The sequence below is a fragment of the Lactuca virosa genome, chromosome 7 (genome assembly GCF_052849685.1).
Source record: "Lactuca virosa cultivar CGN04683 chromosome 7, Lactuca_virosa_CGN04683_v6, whole genome shotgun sequence".
Lineage (NCBI taxonomy): Eukaryota > Viridiplantae > Streptophyta > Magnoliopsida > Asterales > Asteraceae > Lactuca > Lactuca virosa.
Window position 1 is genome coordinate 58,016,301 of NC_136432.1, and position 7,283 is coordinate 58,023,583.

At 36.5% G+C, this 7,283-nt stretch overlaps 2 pseudogenes across 1 annotated transcript; both read right to left on the reverse strand.

Moving 5' to 3' along the window:
• Positions 1-491: 491 nt before the first annotated feature.
• LOC145125697 (F-box protein SKIP19-like) lies at positions 492-1,828 on the reverse strand (annotated as a pseudogene). Its single transcript, XR_013716117.1, has 2 exons — positions 1,482-1,828; positions 492-1,308 (listed from the first exon to the last, which is right to left on the reverse strand). The product of XR_013716117.1 is annotated as an F-box protein SKIP19-like (transcript).
• A 2,706-nt stretch (positions 1,829-4,534) lies between these two features.
• On the reverse strand, positions 4,535-5,847 carry LOC145126670 (F-box protein SKIP19 pseudogene; annotated as a pseudogene).
• Positions 5,848-7,283: the final 1,436 nt, after the last annotated feature.

Below are 7,283 nucleotides of genomic sequence, written 5' to 3' on the forward strand. Positions count from 1 at the left end.
CTTATTCCACGATTTTTTGGGGTTAAACTCGTCTTTCCCGCTGTGAATGACTTATTCCACGATTTTTTGGGGTTAAACTCTTCCTTTACTGCAGCCACCACCAGGTCACGACTTCAAAGGCATTCTTGTGGATCACTTGGATGTATAGGTACGATCTAGTTTTCAAGGGCAAGGTGAAGAGACCAAATACTTTAGCTTATGGCTTAAGAGTAGAGCTAAATTGGGTAGGAATTTATTATGTGATGCATGGGCTAACAACCCCTTTTATTGTACCTTGTAATTCCAACCTTTTGCTGTTCATTTTAATAAAGTCTAGATGTTATAAAAAAAACATGAGTTTAAAGCATCTATTTGATCGGAACGAGTTTAATATGAGTAACAATAATGGATACAGCTGCTTAAGTACTATCACTCAAAGCTACCATTTGGGAGTAAAACCAACAAAGTGGCTGTAATGTCATAGAGATACCATAATGAGTTCAAGGTAAGGCTTTTCCAAAAGCAAAAAAGATGTTTACCTAGTGCAATTAAAAGTTGTACATTGTTAGATATTTCCTAACTTTAGTCCAGGAAACTAGCTAGCATTACATGAACCAAAAACAAAACACTTCTAAGCAGATACATATATAATATCTAAAGCCAAAGTTCTACACCTGCAAACAATACAAAGACATAAGCAATATTAAAAACTTAAAACTAAATACTTTGTGAACCCAACAAAGAAATCAGATTACCAAGGGTAGAAATCATATATAGTCGGAAGGATCATCATAATCATCATAATAGAAACCATCATCATAATGCTCGTAATCTCCCCACTGATTATTGGGGTCCACATAGACATGAAACCGAGGAAGAAACGTGCAGTTTTCAATCGAGTCACCAGGACACTTGAAATTTTTGATCCTTTCCTTGCAGAGTTTTACTTCATCCCCGAAAATATTAATGTTGTAACACGTACGAACATCTAGGGATTCAAGGTGAGGGCATCCATCAAGAATGGCTTGGAGTCCAGTGTTTGTCATCTTATTACCAAACACCTGCAGATGGCGTAACTCAGGCATGTTTTCTGCAATGGCAAGGGCATCATCGTCATTTGTAAGGCCTATCTCTATGCATTCTTTGTCCAACTTGAAGGACTTGAGTTGGGGGCAATTTGGTACAATAACTTCGCTGTAGTTTACCCTCCAAGACGTGTAAGAAATGTGAAGTTTCTCCAATTGTGGCACTCTTTCGAGCCCATGACTCAACCCGCTGCTTGTGATATTGTAGCAGTCCGTAAGGCAAAGACTGTTAAGTTTACTTGAGCTGTTCACAAGTCACCATTCAGAACCAAAAAAATCAACAGACTTTAGTAATTTTTCCTAATACGAAGATTATAGTTGAAAGGTCGAATTAAGATCTACAACTGTTGGAAGTGGTGCGTATGAATTAAATTGAATAGATAGTTGGGAATTGGGAAGGGGAAAAAATTAACCTACCTTAGCAGAATGTAATCAAGGAGATCATCAGTGCCAAACCCCGAGAAACTGAAGTCGATCAATTCCCCACAACTTAGATGAACTGCCTTCTTAGTCAGCGCCTCAAGATCGTAATCCACATCCCGAGCATCAATCGGTGTGTGCATGTCGATGACTTTCCACATCGCCGGATCCTTGCAAATTTCCACCATGTTGTGCATACTTTCAGTGCACTGTTGAGTATTTCTACATCATCCAATCTCTGAAGTATATTTGCCATCAGTTCATGAGGCATTTCCAGCCAATTTGGAGATTCCTCCATTGCAGATAAGGGTTTTACGGTGGATGTCGACGCCATTTCCAATTAACAGACGTTTCGGTTTTATCCAAATAGTTTCTACATGAGATTATGAAAAGCGTGAATTACAAAAGCTTCCCCTAGACTCTTCTGTGTTCTGCAGAAGAAGTCCTTTTAGATAAAGAAATCGCAATGTTCCACTTATCGGTGATTATTTTAAGAGTAAACTTAATGTTACAAATATTTTATAAAAACTGTCGTTATTGATCGGTTAAAGACAAATATATGCACAATGGGAAGTGTTTTAAACAAAATATACTTTTTCACTTTTTATACAAATAACTACTAATTTTGTAACTAATTCACGGGAAAATCATTATCGTTCTATTTTCGAATTACAAATGAAGAGAAGTGGAATGAAAAAGGAAGGAAAGGGGAAAGAAAGGGATGAGAATCCTCTCAATTAGCCCACATTTGGACGGATAATTTCCAAGGAAAATGCATGTTTTTTTCATTCCCCATTCACATTTCACTTCCTTTTCTTCCTTAAGAAAAAACTCAAGAAAACATTTTCATCCTTTTCATTCCTTAGACTACACGGTGCATACCGCGGTAAGCTGCGGTATGCGATACACACCGTACCGAGGCATCAAAAAGAATGCGGTATGCGGGAAGTGAGTGGTGGTTTTGCCGCATGGTATTTCTTTTGACCGTTTGGAAACAAGCCGTTGCCTTTTTTTTACACTTTCCTATAAACTAAACTTTACTTTTCATTTTAAAATCACCAAACAACACAAAACTCTCTCTAGATTCTTCGTCGACTTCGTCCAATGCGTTGTCGTTGCAGGAAGCATAGTTTATGGGGGACGTCATCCGCACAACACTTGGTTATTTGCAAGAAAATGAAGGCGAAAGTTCGCATCAAAAAACAAGAAATCCTCCTCTACGAAGAGATAGTGAAGCCGGACGCAACCAATTGGTGAACGACTACATTTATGATGATGCAATGTTCGTGGAAAAATTCAGGCATCGATTCCGGATGTGTAAGGTATTTTTTTTACGCATTGTTGATGATATACAAAATTGTTTTCCATATTTTCAGCAGCGGGTTGATGGAAGAGATAAAAAAAGATTTCTCCACAATCCAAAAATGTATAGTTGGAATTCGTCAACTAACATTCGGTATGGGACCAAACTCATGGGATGAGTATTTGAGGATGTTAGAGTGCATGATGCGAGATTGTCTATACAAGTTTGATAATGTTGTGATTATCCTATATCACAGTCGCTATTTACGCAAGCCTACAATTAGCGACATCCGTCAACTATATACGACAAATGAAAACATGCATGGGTTCTTTGGAAGGATTGGTACTATTGATTGTATGGATTGGGAGTGGGCAATGTGCCCTTTGGAAATCATATGATGTGCCTTTTGTAGCAAATGGGATGTCATATAAGCGTGGGTATTACCTTAATAATGATATATCCAAACGATTCATGAAATTATTCACATGTCCAAACGATGACAAGAGATTAAAGTTTAAGTCAACACAAGAATCTGCTAAGAAGGATATAGAGCACACATTTGGTGTCCTAAAGAGATGTTGGCAGATACTTACAATACCGACATGATCTATGGATAATATGATTTTGGATGACGAGGGGAAGGCGATATTCCGCTACAATGAGAATGAGAATTTACCAAATGTCGAAGGAGTTGGTATTGATTTGGAGACGTAAATGGCTAACAGAGGGGAAGTATACGGCCAGCTTGGGAACCACAACCTTGGTGTTGATTTGGTAGAACACATCTTCAATGCTCGAACCAGTCCCGTTATCAAAGATTTTGTTGAAGACGACAAACATCAAATCATAATTGTTTGAAGGAGATTCGGACGAGAATTTTGATGACGTGCCGAGTGACGATGATACGAGAATTTTGATGACGTGCTGAGTGACGATGATTAGACGTCACATATTACTATACTATGTTTCAATTATGTTTTTATTTATTTTATTTATTTATTTAAATTTAATAAATATTTTGTTTAATCTTAATGAGGTATTTTCCTTTTATTATTTTTAAATTATTACATTTTATTCAATTAAAAAACAAAAGTGTGGTAACGTGTAGTATGACACCCACCAGTTTTGTGGGGTGTGGCGAAAAATGACGTGACAGTTAGAAAAGTGTGATGTGAAATTGGGTATTTTATATGGAATTTGGTTTTTATATGATCTTACTTGCAATGATGTATAATCATTCAAAACACCACAAGTCCACAACCACCTATATGCATCTCCTATAAACTCATCACAAGTCAATGATTCAAACGAACCACAAACCATCATGAATAAAAAAGTGCATATTTGTATGACACAGTCACGAAATTAAGCAATAATGGATGAAGCTGCTTTAGTGTTATCACTCAAAACTCATATGACCATTTGGGTGTAAAACCAAAATAGTGGCTGTAATGTGATAGAGATAGCATAATGAGTTCAAGGTAACGCTTTTCCAAAAGCTAAAAAGATGTTTACATGGTGCAATTTAGAAGTTGTACATTGTTAGAGATTTCACAACTTTGCCCATGCAGGAAACTGGCTAGCATTACATGAACCAAAAACATAACACTTCTAAGCAGATACATATATAATATCTCTAGCCAAAGTTCCACACCAGCAAACAACACAAAGACATAAGCAATAATAAAAACTTAAAACTAAATACTTTGTGAAGCCAACAAAGAATTCAGATTACGAACGGTAGAAATCATATAAAATCACAAGGATCGTCATAATCATCGTAATAGAAACCATCATCACAGTCATCATCAGAGTCCACATAGTCACGAATCCGAGGTAGAAACCCACAGTTTTCAACTGAGTCGCCAGGACCCTTGAAATTTTTGATCCGTTCCATGCAGAGTTTTACTTCATCCCCGAAATATTAATGTTGTAACACGTACGCACATCTAGGGATTCGAGGTGAGGGCATCCATCAAGAATGGCTTGGAGTCCAGTGTTTGTCATCTTATTACCAAACACCTGCAGTCTGCAGATGGCGTAACTTGGGCATGTTTTTTGCAATGGCAAGGGCATCATCGTCATTTGCTATGCCTACCTCAACCCATACTTTGTCCAACTTGAAGGACTTGAGTTGGGGGCAATTTGGTACGATAACTTCCATGTATTTTACCCACCAAGACGTGTAAGAAATTTGAAGTTTCTCCAATTGTGGTACTCTTTCGAGTGCACACCTCAGCCCACTGTTTGTGATATTGCAGCAGTCCGTAAGGCAAAAACTATTAAGTTTACTTGAGCTGTTCACAATTCACCATGATCAGAACCATAGAAAATCAGCAGTATTTAGTAATTATCATCCAACTTTTATTACTAATTACCCTAATTGGATGATGTACATAGCAAAATCATCCAAACACAAAACAACTTTTCCTAGTAGAATTTTCATAGTACAAAACTATAGTTGGGTAAGTTTTCTGAAACTGCGATGATATGTTAATAAGAAAAAACTGAAGTTTGTGTATCCATGTTCTAGTTACTAGACGTATGGAGCCTAATTAATAGTGTCTGCAATAAAGCATCAACCCATATAACTTTAAACCAAAACACTTCATCTACAAGAAACTACTTTTATTTGGGCTTGAAAGGCCGAATTAAGATCTACAACTGATGGTGGTGTTGTGTATGAAATTGAATAGAGAGATGGGAAGGGGAAGAAACCTACCGTAGCACAATGTAATCAAGGAGATCATCAGTGCCAAATCCTTTGATACTGATATCGATCAATTCCCCACAACTTAGATGGACTGCCTGCTTAATCAGCCTCTCTAGATGACAATCCCTTTCCAACTTATCAACCGGTTTGTGCATAACAATGACCTTCCACATCGCCAGATCCTTGCAAATTCTCCACCATGTTGTGCATACTTTCAGTGAAACGTTGAGTATTTCTACATCATCCAATCTCTGAAGTATATTTGCCATCAGTTCTTGAGGCATTTCCAGCCAATTTGGAGATTCCTCCATTGCAGACAAGGGCTCAAAGATGGATGTCGACGCCATTTCAAATACAAAATACGATGATTTTACCGATGTGCTTTTATATTTCCAATTAACCGACGTTTCGGTTATCCAAATATTTTCTAGATGAGATTATGAGAGGAGCAAATTAGAGCATATGGTATGGGCAACTTGAAGTGGTGTTATAACAAGAAGCAACAAGATGAGGGGGTGGTGTTTGTTCATGGTGTTATAACACCATGTTAAGAGGAGAGAGATAGAGAGAGATAATTTGGCAGCCAATAGGTGATCTCGTTTCTTCTTGTCATGGAGACAACAAGAAGCACCACAACAAGATGCAACAGGAGGGGGGGGGGGTGTTTTTGATATTACAACGACGTTATGGGCTGCCAACTCAGCCACAACAAGAAGCAACACGACCCACACCGTATGCTCTTACAAAAATTTCTCCTAGACTTTTCTTTGCTCTACAGACATAGTCCTTCCAGAAGGGGTTGGCTAAAAAGACACACCAATTTGCCATATAGACACCCTAATTAATTTTTGAAATATTTTTATTGGTTGAAATTGTATTGTTTTCCGAAAAAGCTGATTATAAGTAGTTAATTATTTGTTGATTTTTTATAAATATGCTAATAGGGTGTCTAAGGGGTGTTTTAATAGCAACACCCCTTCCAGAATTGTTTATAACTAGCAAAGAACTCGCGGCTACGCCGCTTTTGGGGGTAATATGGAGAAAATTGACAAACTTTAAAAAATATGTGCTGAAAGTATAAATCACCACAAATAGGAGAGAAAGTCGACAACCCCTAAAATTAGATGTCAAAAGTGTACAACAACCAAAATAATGGACACTGGTGGAGAAAATCCAAAAATGTTGTGGCAATAATATGGAAGTTGGGAAAATATGGTGGCAAAATTCTAAAGGAGGTTTTTTGTGTTTTTATGTCAAAATATAAAAGTTGTGACTACAATGTCGAAAAGTATCAAATTCATTAAAGATTTGTGGCAAAAACAAAAAAATATAAAACTTTTCACTGCAAGGACGAAAAGTGTCAAAATTACTAAAGAGTTGTGGCAAAACCCTAAAAGCACAAAAACTTAATCAAAACACAAAAATATAAAATTCCACAAAATTCTATTTTTTAAAATAAAATTCCATAAAATTCTAACGAGTTTTATAAGGAAAGAGAATCATTCTATTAAATTGATAATAAAGTCTCATAAATGCTCTAAAGAATATTTTGATTTCTTTTATAAATGTTCCAAAATATTACATTATGTTATGTAAAAGTGTTATTTTATAAAATATTTAATGTTTAAATATTGAAATTAAATTTTTATTTTTAATAAACTCGTATAGTACAAGAAATATGATACAAGCTAAACATGCAAATATATACTAGGATGCCATGGAAACCCTCCAAGGTCTTACACCAATGTCATTGGAACCCCCACATGGTCTCAATCTACTGCCA